We start from the raw sequence: 16,972 nt of genomic DNA, 5'->3' as shown, positions 1-16,972 counted from the left end.
AGGAATCTGAGGTGCAGGAAGATTGATAAATGATATGTCCATGGTTATACACCTAGTAAGCAGCAGATCTGGGATTCGAATCCACAAACTGGATTCTTTCCATTGTAATCATTGGAGTATGCTTTCTTAACCTAAGGAAAACCTCAGAGTTCTGTTCTTTAAAGGCTAATATTATGCCAAAGCTCAGAGAGAAAAGTTTAAGGTTGACAATCTCCTGCTATTTATATTCTATTAGAGAAAATCATTTGAAAACAATGTCCAGAGACTTGTGATTTCATCAGTGTTTCTTCCTTGTGTTTAATCTTAATCGATCATTAGAACTGACCAGCTATTCTGAGGTCTTAATGTCCTGGAGGTAAAGAAAAGTTAATTATACAACCAGTATGTATCAAAGCTGGAACTTGAGTCCATCTAATTATTCTCTGGTGTTATACTGTTTCTCTCATAATATGCTTCTCATAAAAATTTTAAATATCATATATGTCACCAACTACATAATCAAAGAACATTTACATATTAGGTGCTTTTAACCATCACCTCCATCTCTAAATATGGGATATGCTCCAAGATAATTAAAATGTTAAAAATCAATCTAATAAATGTTGTCTTGTTTTGAGCTTTGTTAAAATGATTAAAAAACAAACCAAACTTTATGTTCACTGCTTTCATTTACTTTATTTCACATTTGTAGATAATTTTAAAAGTGAAGTGTTCACTAACATTAACATTCCAGGTGTAGCTGTACCACAAGAAAGTCATTTGAGGATGAAAGAAACTGAGTTCCTAGATGTTAGTATAAGATATACATGTTATGATTTTGAAATTTGGGTCAAAGACAGGAAAAGATAATGATGAATGTTAGAAGGGTTGTAGGAAAACTGGGACACTAATATTGTGGGTGGAGTTGAGAACTGATCCAAGCATTCTAGAGCATAATTTGGAACTATGCCCAAAGGGCTATCAAAATGAGTATGCTCTTTGGTCCAGCAGTGTTTCTGCTAGACTTATATCCCAAAGAGATCATAGGGGAGGGAAAGGGACCCACATGTACAAGGATGTTTGTGGCAGCCCTTTTTGTAGTGGCAAAAAACTGGAAACTGAATGGATGCCCATCACTTGGAAAACGGCTGAATAAATTATTGTATATTAATTTTATGGAATATTATTGTTCTATAAGAAATAATCAGCAGAATGATTTCAGAGAGGCCTGGGGAGACTTATATGAACTGATGCTGAGTGAAATGAGCAGAACCAGGAGAATATTATACACAGCAACAAGGTTATACAATGACCAATTCTGATGGACTCTTTTCAACAATGAGATGATTGAGGCTAGTTCCAAAGATTTTGTGATGAAGAGAGTCATTTATACCCAAAGAGAGGACTGTGGAAACTGAGTGTGGATCACAGTATAGCATTTTCATTTTTTTTGTTGTTTGCATTTTGTTTTCTTGTTTTTTTCCCCCTTTTTGATCTGATTTTTTTTTGTGCAGCTAGCTAATTATATATATATATTAGATTTAACTTATATTTTTAATATGTTTAACACATAATGGATTACTTACCACCTGGGGAGGGAATGGGGGAAAGGGGGGAAATTTGGAACACAAGGTTATGCAAAGGTCAACATTGAAAAATTATCCATGCATATGTTTTAAAAATAAAAAGCTTTATTTAAAAAAAAAATAAAAAAAAAAGAAATTTGGTCAAAGAAAAGATTATGGTCTGTGTTCTAATCAAGACAATGTAAGATCATCAGCTAAAATTTTGGGGAAATATTTTAAAGGGAATTCTTAGGATTAATGAAGAATAGCTTAAGACTTCTAGAAGAGTTAGGTTGAAGGTTTTGTCTTGACTCAGTTTTTGCTGGGCTGACTTTTGTGTGATTCTGGGTTTTTATTTCTCTTTAAAATGAAAGTTATAGTAAGTGATTTTCCGTACTTTGCAGAAATCATGCAAAGCTCAAGGAAACTTATATCATTTATCTATCTATCCTTGCATCATCTGTGTAAGAGGCCATGTGGTACAATATAAGTGGGTGGCTTTGGAATTAGAGCTTTTGTTATTCACTTATGTCCGATGATGCTTTGAGAACTCAGACTATACTGAACATAAGATTTTCTTGCAAAAATACAGGGCCTGGTTTGCTATTTCCTTCTCTCATGGATTAAGGCAAACAGAGATTAAGTGACTTGCCCCCATCACATAGCCAGTAAAAGTCTGAAGTCACATTTAAACTTAGGTTTTCCTGATTCTAGGCCTAGTACTCTTTACTGAGCCACCTAGATACACTTAACTTCAAATCCTGCCTCTAAGATTTACTTCCTATGTGAATATCACAATTCTTCCCTGTATCAGTTTTCTCTTTGGTTAAAAAAAAAAAAAAAAGGATTTAGAAGGCTAAATCCTTAGCTTTCTATCTATAGGTCTTTTTTTTTTTTTAATTTATTTTATTTTTAATTTATTTAATAACTTTTTATTGACAGAACCCATGCCAGAACAATTTTTTACATTATTCCTTGCACTTATTTCTGTTCCAATTTTTCCCTTCCTCCCTCTACCATCTCCCCCAGATGGCAAGTAGTCCTATACATGTTAAATAGGTTACAGTATATCCTAGATACAATATATGTGTGCAGAACTGAACAGTTCTCTTGTTGCATAGGGAGAATTGGATTCAGAAGGTAGAAATAACCTGGGAAGAAAAACAAAAATGCAAGCAGTTTACATTCATTTCCCAGTGTTTCTTTCTTTGGGTATAGCTGCTTCTATCCATCCTTGATCAATTGAAACTGAGTTAGATCTCTTTGTCAAAGAAATCCACTCTCATCAGAATACATCCTCATACAGTATCGTTGTTGAGATATATAATGATCTCCTGGTTCTGCTCATTTCACTTAGCATCAGTTCATGTAAGTCTCACCAATCCTCTCTGTATTCAAACTGATGGTCATTTCTTATAGAACAATAATATTCCATAACATTCATATACCACAATTTACTCAACCATTCTCCAATTGATGAGCATCCATTCATTTTCCAGCTTCTAGCCACTACAAACAGGGCTGCCACAAACATTTTGGCACATACAGGCCCCTTTCCCTTCTTTAGTATGTGTTTGGGGTATAAGCCCAGTAGAAACACTGCTGGATCAAAGGGTATGCACAGTTTGACAACTTTTTGAGCATAGTTCCAAATTGCTCTCCAGAATGGCTGGATGTGTTCACAATTCCACAAACATCCCCTCCAACATTCCGCATCATCTTTCCCTGTCATTCTAGCCAATCTGAGAGGTGTGTTATGGTATCTCAGAGTTGTCTTAATTTGCATTTTTCTGATTAACAATGATTTGGCGCATATTTTCATATGGCTAGAAATATATTCAATTTCGTCTGAGAATTGTCTGTTCATATCCTTTGACCATTTATCAATTGGAGAATGGTTTGATTTCTTATAAATTAGAGTCAATTCTCTATATATTTTGGAAATTAGGCCTTTATCAGAACCTTTGGCTGTAAAAATGTTTTCCCAGTTTATTATTTCCCTTCTAATCTTGTCTGCATTAGTTTTGTTTGTACAAAAACTTTTCAATTTGATATAATCAAAATTTTCTATTTTGTACTCAATAGTGATCTCTAGTTCTTCTTTGGTCATAAATTCCTTCCTCTTCCACAGGTCTGAGAGATAAACTCTCCTATGCTCTTTCAATTTAATTATAATCTCATTCTTTATGCCTAAGTCATAAACCCATTTTGACCTTATCTTGGTGTACGGTCTATTTATAGTTCTAATTCAAATGGATCTTTTCTCTCGCAACTGCCTGACCATTTCTGGTGGTTTCCCTATTCACTATTCTCAATCTATAGTAACTCCATATAATGTTACGTTCTCATGCAGAGGAAAATAAAAAATACTTCTGATTTGTGATTTTTTTCATAAGTAGCATGGATTCAGATATTTTAAACAAATATTCTCATATATATGAAAACTGTTTTTGGAACTGTTATAGATCAAATCACATTAATGGTTCCCTAAAATGGTTTATGTAGATAGATATCAAAGCACTCCAATAACTGGTACCTTTACACCATTGTTTTGGAAACTGTTTTTCTTATATGATGAAAAGACAAATTTTTGCCTCGTTTTTTGAATGAATAGATAGACCATATATGCTTTGAAACAGGCAATTTATATAAATTAAAGACATTCTAAGAATCTCTTAGAAAAACACTCAGTTTTTTTAAACATAGACATAAACATTCTTTTCCTAATGACTGATCCCTCTAAGGGGGGAAATATAGATGAAGATTATTAGTTCACAAAATCAAAAGGGATTTGCCATAGAATCCCAGTTCCTAGAAGAAATTATAAGATTATCTGATCTTAGATTTAGAACTGGAAGGGACCTTAGAGGTCATCTAGTTCAAAATCTAATTGTATTAAGAAACTGAGGCCTAAGTGACTTGCTCAAATCACATATATCCAGGATTTTTACCCAGACCCACTCCATATACAATAATCTTTCTGTGTTAAATTATCATATTAAAACAAATCATCTTACACCAAAACAAACAAAAGACCACAATGCCCCCTCCCCCAACACCAATATCAACACAAAAATGCTGTGAGTTCTACCCTCAGTTAGTGACTTATTTAGAGCAAGAGTCAAACATAATGAATTTTCTTTCCCTTTTTTTTTCCTCTTTTTAAAAAAAAATTATTTTATAATAACTTTTTATTGACAGAACCCATGCCAGGGTAATTTTTTTTTACAACATTATCCCTTGCACTCGCTTCTGTTCCGATTTTTCCCCTCCCTCCCTCCAACCCCTCCCCTAGATGTCAAGCAGTCCTATATATGTTAAATATGTTGCAGTATATCCTAGATACAATATAAAACATAATGAATTTTCAATGAAATAGTAATGTAATGACTTTGAAGATTCTTCATTTACCATTTTTTTTTTTTTTTATGGCAAAGCTTGGTGATTCTTGCTTTCTGAGTTCAGGATCTAGTTGGGAAGAATCAGATATGTACATAAAACAATTTGGGTGCCAGTAATAGGATTTAGCTTGTAGTGCCAAATGCAGGTTTCATGTCCATAAGGATACATGTTAAAAATATCTGAGTTGGTTCCATTTTTGAAGGAAACAGGAATGTCATCTTAGATGAAAAATCTCTGATGAGAAACATTTTTCATCTTCCTTGGCATGAAAAAGTAATGTTACCTGGAAGTACTTAGAAGAGAGAGAAGGGAAAGTAGAAACAAATGACCCCAGTATTGTGCTAAGGGAAGGATTAATTTGATTTTGGAATCAAGAGCTCAGAAGAAGCACCTCAGAAATAATCTAGTTCAATCCACTTATTTTACAGATAAGAAAATGAACATTTATAGAAAATAAATAATTTGCCTAAAGTCACACACTATAGTATCTGAGTCAGTATTCAAATCTTAAGTTTTCTGGTTCCAGAACCAACACTTAACTGGGCATTCTTCTTTACTTAGTCCCTATTGCTTCAAAGGGAAAATCCAGAACCAATGGTGGAAATTATAAGTACTCATTTTTTAAATGTATTGTAGGAGGACTTTCTGAAGGAATTCTCCAATAATGGAATAGGTTTACTAGAAAACACTAGAAGTGTTCAAGGATGGGTAAATTGACTATTTGATGGGGACATCTTAGAAAAAATTTCTCTACAATAATCATAGAATGTTTTTGAGGCCCAGAGAAATGGAATACTGTAACTTGCCCAAGACCACAAAACAAGTTATGCCATACCTGGAACCAGGACTCAGTTTTCCTGTGATCAGGGAGATTGGATTAGATCATCTCTAAGGTCCCTGCCTTCTCTAAAATTCTATAATCTATAACTGCTCCTCAAGAAAATTTTAGTTTAAAGTGTATATTCTATCTTCTTTATAGCATAAACTTTCCCTCTTCACACAAATTTATGTTCTGCCAGAATCATGCAGCAGAAACATCTTTAGCTTGCATACGGTGATCCCTATCACATCTGTCATCAGGTTTGATGAACAACACATGGAAAATATTCTCATCTGTGTCAATATTATAGACCAGGTCATTGCTTGTTCCATGCAGAACATGACTGTCTCAGGAAAACAACTTTCATAAGACTACCATCTTCAGAGCTATGGTATCCTAAGATTTCAACTGTTTTCTTAGATATATAGGTTATATGTAGCCTTCTAGGAGTTTAGATTAGTTCAGGCTTTAAAATTTCACTGAATTCTGTTGAAAAATCCTTCTTTGATAGTAACCTTGTAGGACACAGGAAAAGCTGATCACAGAAAGAACTTGACATATAGACAGATGTGAATGATTTAAAATATGGTCAAAAAAGGAAAGCTTTTCTAACAAGATTATGCATCTTAAAAAGGATAAATCATATATGTCTCTGAATTTATGAATTACAAATTGTTAGAAAAATAATTTCTCAATGGATAATACAAAAAAGCACATATTATTAGAATAGAATGTAAACTTCTTGAGGGAAGGTATTGTTTCATTTTTACCTTTGTATCCCTACTTCCCAGCACAGTGTCTGCCTAACACTTAGTTGGCACTTAAAATTTTTTATTGAAAACTTGTGATGGAGAGAGCCATCTGCATCCAGAAAGAGGACTGTGGGGACTGAATATGGATCGCAACATAGTATTTTCACCTTTAAAATGTTTATTGAATTAGAATTACCATATTTACCTCTTCATGGCACTAAAAGAGTATGGGCAGACACAAGAACCCTCATATTTACTCAACATTCATGAATGGGCTTGGGCAGCTAATATAATGCTCCTTATCTAATAATGTTTGGCTATAATTCATTTTACTTAATTTTTTTACTTAATAGTATTTTATTTTTCCAATTACATGTAAAGATAGTTTTCAATACTCATTTTTGTAAGATTTTGAGTTCCAGTTTTTTTCTCTTTCCTTTACCTCTCCTTCTCCAAGACAGCAAGTAGGTTATATATGTGTATATATAGCCTATATATGTATATATAAGATGATCCATTTTATAAGAGAATGTAAAGGCCAAGGTTATTGTCTATCTAAGATATTGTAATTATTATCTTGTCTTCCAAAAATAAATGTAACAAGTACATCAGTGGATAAACCTAAACTTAGGTAGCATTTTGTGATAAAGCAAAATTGGGATGTGAAAAAGCAACAACCCTCTTAATGGATGATCAGAGAAGTTTCTCAAGGTGTATTGAGAAATGAATACTGTAATCTATAGAAATCTATTGCTATTGATGCTCAGGCAAGCATTTCGATATATAGCCAAAGTCAGTATCCTGTGAGGGGAAAATCTGAAATTACTGAGGAAACAAACATTTGAGCTTCCAAGCATGTTGATTTATTAAGCAATGCATGCCAACTGCATTACAAATCAGGATCAGGCCTCCCTCAGCTTGGCACTGGACCACAAATACTGGGGAAGACAGATTTGTATGCATTAAGAGAAAATAACTAACAACATATAAACTAGGACACCAAGATTAGCTAATCTGATTTCTAATTGGAGGAAAGGTTATGGGGCTTTCCAAATTGGGAAGGGAAAAACATACTGGTACATTTTCCTGAAATCAGAAAAAAGAGGTATCCCACTACTTGCCAAGTGTCTGTATTCAGTCAATGGAACAAGAAAGCATAAACTGGTTGACTACTTCAGGACACTTTTCAGATAAAACATATATTTTACTTGAGATATATAATTGTAAAAAAAATTCTTGCATCAGTCTTTGGATCAAAATTAGTGAAGGGACTCTAAGCAACATGTAGAGATGGTTTGATTTTCCAGCCAAGAATTGCATTCAAACAACACAATAAAGTTTTCTCACAAGACAGAAACTGGACAATTCTATGAAGAGTAAATGTGGCAATTCCAATTCAATGAATATTAATTGAGTGCCAACTAGTTATCATGCAGTCACTGTGCTTTGTATCCCTAGGGATACAAAGGCAAAAATGAAGCAATTCTTTACCTTAAAGAAACTTACATTCTATTCTAGTACAAATTAGACACAACTGAATAAAAAATACTAGATCCAAAATTGAGTCACAAGATGCAGTGTCATTCACTCAATTCCCACAATTCCTACAGTCCAAATCTCTCTCTCATTCTCACTCTAACATTATTATTGTTGTTATTGTTATTAACAAAATATGGCCTTTATTATTGGCTTTATTTTCTTTGCATTTTTATATCTGCACACAGTTTGATGGATGTTTTAACAAATGCTTAGGCATGCTCTTAATAGTGTTTCTGAACAGCATAATGTGTTGTAATATGGGAGCCACCTGCCAGTGGCTACTGGAGGTCTAACTCAGACCTGTAGAATGGATCTCTTCATGTGAGTGGATGATGATGATAATGATGATGTTGATGATGATGATGATGATGATGCAAGGAGACTGAGAGGCAGTTGCATTCTCTGACCTCTCTCCTCTTCCCTCTTGCCTCCAATTTATTTCATTCCCAGTTCACAAGCAACACCTGTGACAGTAAAGGCTGCTTTGCAACTCCTTCAGATGTTATGGTACACAGCTATAGAGGCTCTTAGAGAATTGATCTGCTCCTTCACCTAGGCATGGTCCTTGACAATAATGGAAGAAGAAAATTATTTTGATAAGTAGCAGTGTTAAGATCACTGATCTATAATTCTAAAACAACCTCTCAAACTCAAATTAAAATGGTAATTTTTTTATTAGTTGAACTTATTAAAAGAGAGAAATTGATGCCAAGTGATAGACCCACATTAATTTTTCTTCTAAGGAAAGACATATACATTTCAAATTAAATAAGTGCATGCTTTAATTTGTTTTTAAAGTCTAATACTTATATCTTTTCTTTCTCATTAAAATTTTGTTTTGATTTAAAAAATGTCTACTTATCCCTTCTTGTTCCTTCTCAAGAAAATTTTGCAAAATGAACTAAATAAACTGGAAATTATAAATGTCTGATTTTTAATTAAGGAATGGTGATAGATACTTCTAATATACAACAATATTATCTTAGAAACTTAAATAATAAAAAAGGGTAAATGAATATAAATTGATTCAAGTGACTAAAAGTAGTTATTCTACTTAAAAAATTTTTTTTGTTATTTTTAAGGTGCTTGAAACAAAATCTAATACAGATATTCAGACAATGTAAATATACAATTGCAATACCTGCTTTATGCTTTTTTAGCTTTGGAATTAAAAAGAAAGTTGAGTATGGATGCTGTTACATAAGAGGAAAGAGCTCCATCTACTGAATTACCAAAACTTTTCTTCTAGTGCTTTAATGCTCTTTGGCAAAACACTGGTGTATGATCTATCACTCAAATAACACTCCCTTTCCTTCTCTCTCTTTTCCCTCCTCTTTCCTCCCCCTTTCCTTCTTCCTCTCTTCTCTTCCTTCCTTCTCCCTATCCGTGGTTCTTTACTTTTTACAATTTATAAGCCAAATTATTTGTTTTATTTCTTTGAATCAGTCAGTTTGATTCAAATCAACAAGTAATGAATACCAATATGTAATGCTCCTTTCATTATTTTGGGTTTCTTCAAGCAATATCCCAAGTCCAATTTCCATCTTAATTACTATATTGAAGGATTTTATCTTAGCAACAAGGGCTGTTATAGATTCATACCCAGTTTTCCCTCTCTCATAAATTGGGCCCTTTCTATTGTACTGTTCCTCAAGTAACTGCTAGTTTCTAGATGGGAACTTTATTTATTTTTTTTTAAATTCAGCTATATCGGTTTTAAAAATAAATAAAGGAAAATTCCTCTTGTTGCTTTGTTTTAATAAAGACTGTTCCTACAGGCCAATATATATTTGAGTATTGTGATTAGTGACCGCATCAATTCATAGGTGGTTTTCTGCCCAGCATCTGGTATAGAATTATGGACAGAACTGAATAGTCCAGAGAACTCAGATAAGTCAGCGTTATCAGACTGTCCCATCTACAAATATAATGTGTCACGCATTGTATTTCATTTTGGGATAAGTCAAGTCAAGAAGCATTTAACTGCTTATTATATGTCAACCATGGTGCAAAGCACAATGGATGCAAATACAACCAGGACAGTCTTTGCCCTAGAAGAGTTTACGTTCCTGTGGAGTAAAGGGTTAGAGACATAGTTTTAAAACTCTATACCTTTACTCCAAGATCTCATTTTCTTACATGAGAGACTACGTGCAAATAACTATGTCCATAAAAATACATATGTGCACAGTTTCTAGCTTGAATCCCAAAATAAAGTTCTTTTAAAAACTCGTAAATTGCAATTCATCTAAGACCTAGAGAAGCTGGAAGAAACTCCAGATACTGAGTCCAATTATCTTCGCTCCCGCCCCCGACCCAACAAATTTGAGACCCATGAATGACCTAGGAAGCTTTCTTAAAGTCTGGCTGACAATAAACAGCAAAAGTGAGATTTGAACCCTTGTCGTGCAAATTCACTTTGTTTCATTATAAGACTCTTACCAAAACTTTGTCCCCTTTACCACAACTTTGTCCCCTTTACCACGGCCGCTTTATTAAAAATAGCATATAGACGGGGACTGGAGAAGAGAGTAAGAGACACAAACTAACCCAAAGCTGCCGGATTTTTTTGATTATCATTTTAATTCTTCTCCAGAAGCAGAATGGCACTTTCTTATTGACCAATTTAAAAAAAAAAAAAATCTGTTTCAAGGTTTTCCAATAGAGTGGTTAAAAACAACAACAAAGAGAAGGGGGACACTTTGCGCGGAATCTGGAGAAAGGGGAAGTGTTTGGACCTTGGAACTGAAACTGAAAGGGAAGGGGTGGAACCTTTGTTCAGATTTTGATTGGATAAAACTTATTACGTGAAGAGCTTAAAAACACTAATGGGCCTACAGCAAACCGCTCACCAAGTTCCCTGGTGGTCTAGTGGTTAGGATTCGGCGCTCTCACCGCCGCGGCCCGGGTTCGATTCCCGGTCAGGGAAGTGCATTTTTGCTTACTTCGTTCCCTTATGCCTACGGATTTTCCCCCCCTTTCTTCTTTTAGAACTCCTCACTTTACTAATCCAAGCATTGTGGTAGACGCTAGACATGCAAATACAAAACAAGCCAGTCTCTCGAATAGTTTATGTGTTACCTTTGTAGGTCAATTGTAAAACTCCCGTTTAGGAGTTTTCAACTTTTTTTTATGTGCCTTGATGTCCTTTCTTTGCATCATGTTTTAAAATGTGCAAATTATAATACATAGTACTTTACAATATTTAAAACGAAACCTGAATTCATGAACCTCAGCTCAATGCTCCTGTACAATCCAATCCATCAGGTAAGCATCCAGCACCATGCTAGGTCTTGCGCTAGACTTTAGGGGACATACAAAATGTAAATGAAAACCTCCTCCTCAAGGAATTTACTTTCTACTGTAGGTAGATTATTCTAGGAGAGAGACAGAGGAAGAGATCCAGAAAAGATTTCTTGTAGAAGGTGCATCTGGGTAGAATCTTGAAAGAAAGTAGGAATTCCAAAGAGGCAGAGCTACGAGGATTCCAATGCATTGAGAATGACTTATATTTGGGTACAACCCAAATTGGACTGTTGGAATAATTTTTTAAAAGGTAGATTTTTAAAAATTAGCTTTTTTTTTTTTTTCCCGACAGGGGAGACATTAGAACATATTTGAAGAGGAAAAGGAACCGGGAGACCAGAGGGCAATTAAAATTGAGATTAAGAGACAGAAGAATGTTTGCTAGAACAAAGTCCCATTGGAGATGGGAAAGAATGGGATCAAAGCATAATTAGAAAGGGGAAAGTTTCAGGGAAGGCTCAGTCAGTAATGTAAAATGATGCACATAGTAGGTGAATAATAAGTATAGAATAAGTGTTGAATTTTAGATCATTGGTGAACTTTGAAAATGTAGTTTCAACAAAGTAGGGAGAAAATGAAGGATTAAAGAATGTGAAGAATGATGAAAACTGTGAGGAAATGGCAATGATATATAGGATGGATTGGAGATCTAATCCTAGCTTTTATTGTTATAAAAGTCGTTTTTACTTCGTATGATGAAACTGAAGCAATAGAAATAAATGATTTTCTCGAGATCATACAGCTATTAGGTACATGAGACTGGAAAATAAATCTCCTCAGAATTTGGGCCCCACAGTGCCATCTAGCTGCCCTAACTGCAATCTTCTGATTTATGCCAGATCTCATACCTGATGGGTATTCCCTTGGACCTTTCATTGACAACCTCACGACTCCTTCACCCCTTCTAGTTCTAATTTCTATCCAGTATATTAATATAACACTCTTTGTCTGCAAATTCTGTATGAAAATAAGGGATCTAGTGATTTTATATACAAATTTGCTTAGGCATTAACTTCTCTGGGATGAAAATCTAACTTTTTTTTTTTTAAGTAAGATATTTATTATCGAATATTTTTCTAAACAACTTTTAAATTACATTGAAAGACATTTCTAGAAAAGTGCAAAAAGAAATTTGAAGGAGAGATCATTTTTTCAGCTCTGGGGAACCAAGAAAATTTTGTGTGCCCCTGATCTGGCAGGTAAAGAAAAAGGCTTTCAGATGGCATAAATGTGAAAACAAATATGTTTCAGGTGATGGTTTGTGCATTCACACACATATAAACCACAAAGAGTAAAATGAGAAGGGAATTTTGTCATTTTGTGTGGGAAAAGAGTACGGTGTAAAGGAGAATAGTGCAGAATGAAGCTGAAAATCAAAGTTGGAATCATATTAGTGAGTTTTACATTCAAGCCTAAGAAGTTTACATTTTATTCTGAAGAGATTAGACCTTCGGGAACATCTGAGCAATAGGGGTAGAACGAGGAAGATAAACCATTAGTAAAGGAGACTGAGTAGAAGTTGTTAGATAGGTAGGAGAACTAGTGTCATTCATGGAAGCTAATAGGCAGAGTGTATCAGAAAGGAAGACATGAGCAATGATATCAAAAGGATATAAGGAATGAGAAAAGGAAGTTGGATGTGTTCATTCACAAAATAGCCAAGTGATGATTTGATAATTATATAAAAATGTTTTTTTGAGGATAGAGACAAATCAGGAAGACTGAGTAGGAGATTATATATTGTCCAGATGAGAGGGAGGTGAGACCTTAATTAGGGAGGGTGACTGAGGCAGGAACTATCAAGGAGAGATTCTCTGAGCCTATAATGGACAGAACTTGACTAATGCTTAAATGAGGAAAATGAGAAAGAGGGAGAGAAGTCAAAGATGACTTCAAAATTTTAGTTTTGACTGATAGAAAAATAGGGAAATTGGAAGGTGGGAGATATCTTGGATAGAAAGACAATGAATTCAGGTTTGGCCATGTTCAGTGTAAAGTACTTGTAAGATACGCAATGTAGATATTTAACCAGTTTAGCTGAAGTAATAATAAACAGCTGACATTCTTACAATGCTTTAAGATTTGCAAAATACTTTACAGATATTATCTAATTCCCATAAAATGGATACTAATATTAGTCCCTCAAAGAGTTTGAGGCTGGAGAAGTTTAAGTCCCCAGGATCACACTGTTAAAAGTGTCTGAGATAGGATGTGAACTTTGTTCTTCTTTGTTCCATATTTTATCTATTTTGCTATGGCATCTCAAAATAGGAGCAAAACATACAAATTTAGGAGTTATTTGCACAAGATTGATTATTGAAGTCAAAATAATAAAGTATAAATAGTGCCCTCTTTATACTTAAGGGAGATTGAAGGCTTAAAGGGGATGGAAACATTGAAATAAAAGGTAAAGGTCTTTTAGATATAAAAGAAAAATTCCACACTAAAGTCCTCAAAGTTATATATATATATTAGATATATTAAGGTGCTTTCCTTATTGAGAGAAGCTCTCCCTTAATCAGGATAAGAAAGGCTAGACTTTTCCTACCTTCTGTTTAGACAAACCTCCAAATCCAAACTCTTGAGTGGGTGGAATTTTAAAAGAATGGGCCTTTTCAAGTAATAGGCTAAGGATCATTGCTCTTCAAAAAAGTATTGTACCACTTCAGTGAAAACAAAGGTAAAGGTAGTGATAACTCCATCAAAGAGTAAGAGCAGGGAATCCAGTAGACTACACTATATAGAAGAGACACCATACTCTGTAAAGAGTTCAGTGACTGCCAGAAATAGCCCAGATAATTAGTCAGTTAGTAGCTTAGTCCAGCCTGATAATAGTTGTTTGCCCAGAGGCAGATCAACCTTCTTGCTCAAATACCTAAAAGGGTCCCTATCTCTTCTCACTAGACTATTGCAAATAAGATTCTCTACCAGCAGCTAAGCCCAGTGAAAAGCCAGTTCCAAATCAGTGACCTATTATACCTGACCTAACAGTGTATTGACAACGTAACTATATAAATGCCATGTATCAAAAGTTTACCAAAGGTAAAAAAGATGAGGGCTGAGTAAATATCCATCACATTTGGCAATTAAGGAATCACTGATGATTTTAGTGAAAGCAGTGTTAGTAGAATAGTGGGGGATAGAAGCCAGATTAATTAGTGGACAGGAGAGAAGAAGCAGAAACGTAAACTTTAGATGGTTCTTCCTAGATGTTTAGTAAATTGAGAAAGGAGATGTAAGTCAATATACTTGAGGACAGCAAAAATAATGAAAAGGGTTGTTTTAAATCATTCATTCATCAATCCTTTTTCTTATTCATTGTTTGCTTTTAGGGATAGGAAGACTTGAGCTGTTTGTAGACAAAAGGAAAGAAGCTAATACAGAGAAAGAGATTAAATATGAAATTGGGAAATGACCAGTAGATTATGTTCCTGGAATATGGAAAGAGATGAAATTAAGAGTACAAGGGATCTTTTGTTACACCTAAACCCATTTTTGGTTTCTGCATGAAAACTAGAATATTGAAAAATAGATTAAAACTAATTCAAAAATAAATTTTTTTTAGAAGTGTGATCCCATAGATATGGTACTAAACTTGGAGACACAAAATTTTTGTTTTCAAAGTGTTATAGGTTAGAACTTTGAAACAAGGATTCTTACAAAGTGTTAAGTCAGTGAATTGATTTAATAGTTCTCTAGTTCAGTACATGTACTTAGTCCTTAATATAGTTCCACAAGATTCACACCTTTGATAATGGAGTGTATAGCCAGCAAAGGCTGAGACAGATTCATTCCATTGTCCACCTTTGTGGTGGCTGGAGGCTGAAGCACAAACCTTTGGACTCAGAGAGATTCATTCACTTCATTTCACACTGCCTTGGTGGCAGGCTCTCCTCCTTCACTTCTCCACTGAAACCAAGACTCCAGAAGGCCTCCAGAAAACTAGCCAAGCCCCAAATGAAGGAAATAGGACTTTGAAGGAGACAATAAAGGATTTGGACTTTAACACCTGGCTGCACTCATGTTGATTATGAACTGAAGAGAAGGCTGCTTCCAGAAACCTCAAGAAACCGAATCAGAGAACACTATATTTGAGTCCTGACAATTCCTAGATGCATGATTTTATAATGTAATTTTATTTAGTCTCAGTTTCTTGATTTGTTAAATGATAATAATACCTGTAGTGTCTACCACATAGGACCATGATAAGGATGAAATGGAATAGTATGTAAAGTACTTTGCTATACTTAAAAGACAAATAGATATGGAAGCTATTGTTTTTCTTTATGTGATGGAACAAGTTGGGAAAATATAGGGGAGACCATGACATTTTATTTTTGTATGCAATCTTGACTAGATACAGGGCCATATTTAGGGATTTTTATACATGGGACTAGAGGAAATAAAGATGCCCTCAACCTTGGGGTATGGAGAAGGGAATTAGGGGAATATTAGGGGAATCTGGTTCACTTTTATGGATTATCTGGTAGTTTTCAGTTCAAACAAACAAGCACCATTATTTCAAAGGAAAGTGAAATTTACTGCAGGTAGAGACCAAGTTAGGTAGAATAAATGAGAGAGGACTGAACATGGGCCTTATGTATAATCATTTCTGATTCCCTAGCATGGTAACTTTCCCTTTGTCTTCAAGTTTGAGTATAAATTATGTATATGCATATAAGTATATATACATATATATATACCTATATATTTATTCACATGCACATATGTATATAAATTTAACAAGCTAAGTCCTAGTTGAGCATGAGTCGTTCAAGCCTGCTCTCTCCCAATCTTCCACAGAAACCTTAGGTTTGACCTCAAGGCTCCTACTGATGTTTAGTGAGACCTGGATCCATGAAGTGATTGGCAAAAAGCAGGAAATATCTACTCATTTATTCATTTTATATCCATTTCACAAGTAGTATTTACTTTTTTTACTAATATTTTATGTCCCAAGCAGAGACAATATAACCCCTGACCTCATAGAACTTACTTACTCTATATTCTTACATATATTCTGGAGAAACATATATGCACATAAGTTTTGTATGAGAAAGAATTTTGGAAGCTAGATAAAATAATGTACTCATTTTGCAGATGAGGAAACTCAAAACAAGGGAGCTAAATGATTTGTCCAAAGTCTGACAGAGCCACTTTTAAACCCAAATCCATTGAACTTCCAATGCACCACAACAACTCTATAAATACAAAATTAATAAAAGTAATTTGAGGGGAAGGCACTCAGAAGGATTAAGAAAGGCCTTGTTGGGAGATGGCATTTAAAGGAAACTAGGGTTTGTAATATGGGGAAGAGGAACATTCCTGATGAAGGGAGAACCTGTATATATGGAGATGGAGGTGCAGTAAGGGAAACAACAAATAAGAAAATTTGGCTAAAATATATAGAATGTAAGGGGGAAGAATGTGCAATATGTTTTACTCCTGAAAAAATTTAGAAGTATTTTTTTCCTACTCCTGAAAAGGTGGGATAGAGTCAGATTGTGAAGACCCTAAAAGTCTTCCCCTCCCAGACTGAATTTTTTTTTTTTTTTTGCTTAGGTGAAAGAGGCTGTCCTTTGATTATCTCTTATCTAGTCCTAATCCCT

At 34.5% G+C, this 16,972-nt stretch overlaps 1 non-coding gene across 1 annotated transcript; it reads left to right on the top strand.

Annotated features, from left to right (window-relative positions):
- The first annotated feature begins 10,914 nt into the window (after positions 1-10,914).
- Positions 10,915-10,986, top strand: TRNAE-CUC (transfer RNA glutamic acid (anticodon CUC)). The gene has a single exon. It is a non-coding gene; the product is annotated as a tRNA-Glu (tRNA).
- The last annotated feature ends 5,986 nt before the right edge of the window (positions 10,987-16,972 follow it).

The sequence above is a fragment of the Antechinus flavipes genome, chromosome 4 (genome assembly GCF_016432865.1).
Source record: "Antechinus flavipes isolate AdamAnt ecotype Samford, QLD, Australia chromosome 4, AdamAnt_v2, whole genome shotgun sequence".
Classification (NCBI taxonomy): domain Eukaryota; kingdom Metazoa; phylum Chordata; class Mammalia; order Dasyuromorphia; family Dasyuridae; genus Antechinus; species Antechinus flavipes.
This window is presented reverse-complemented; position numbering and strand designations above follow the sequence as displayed.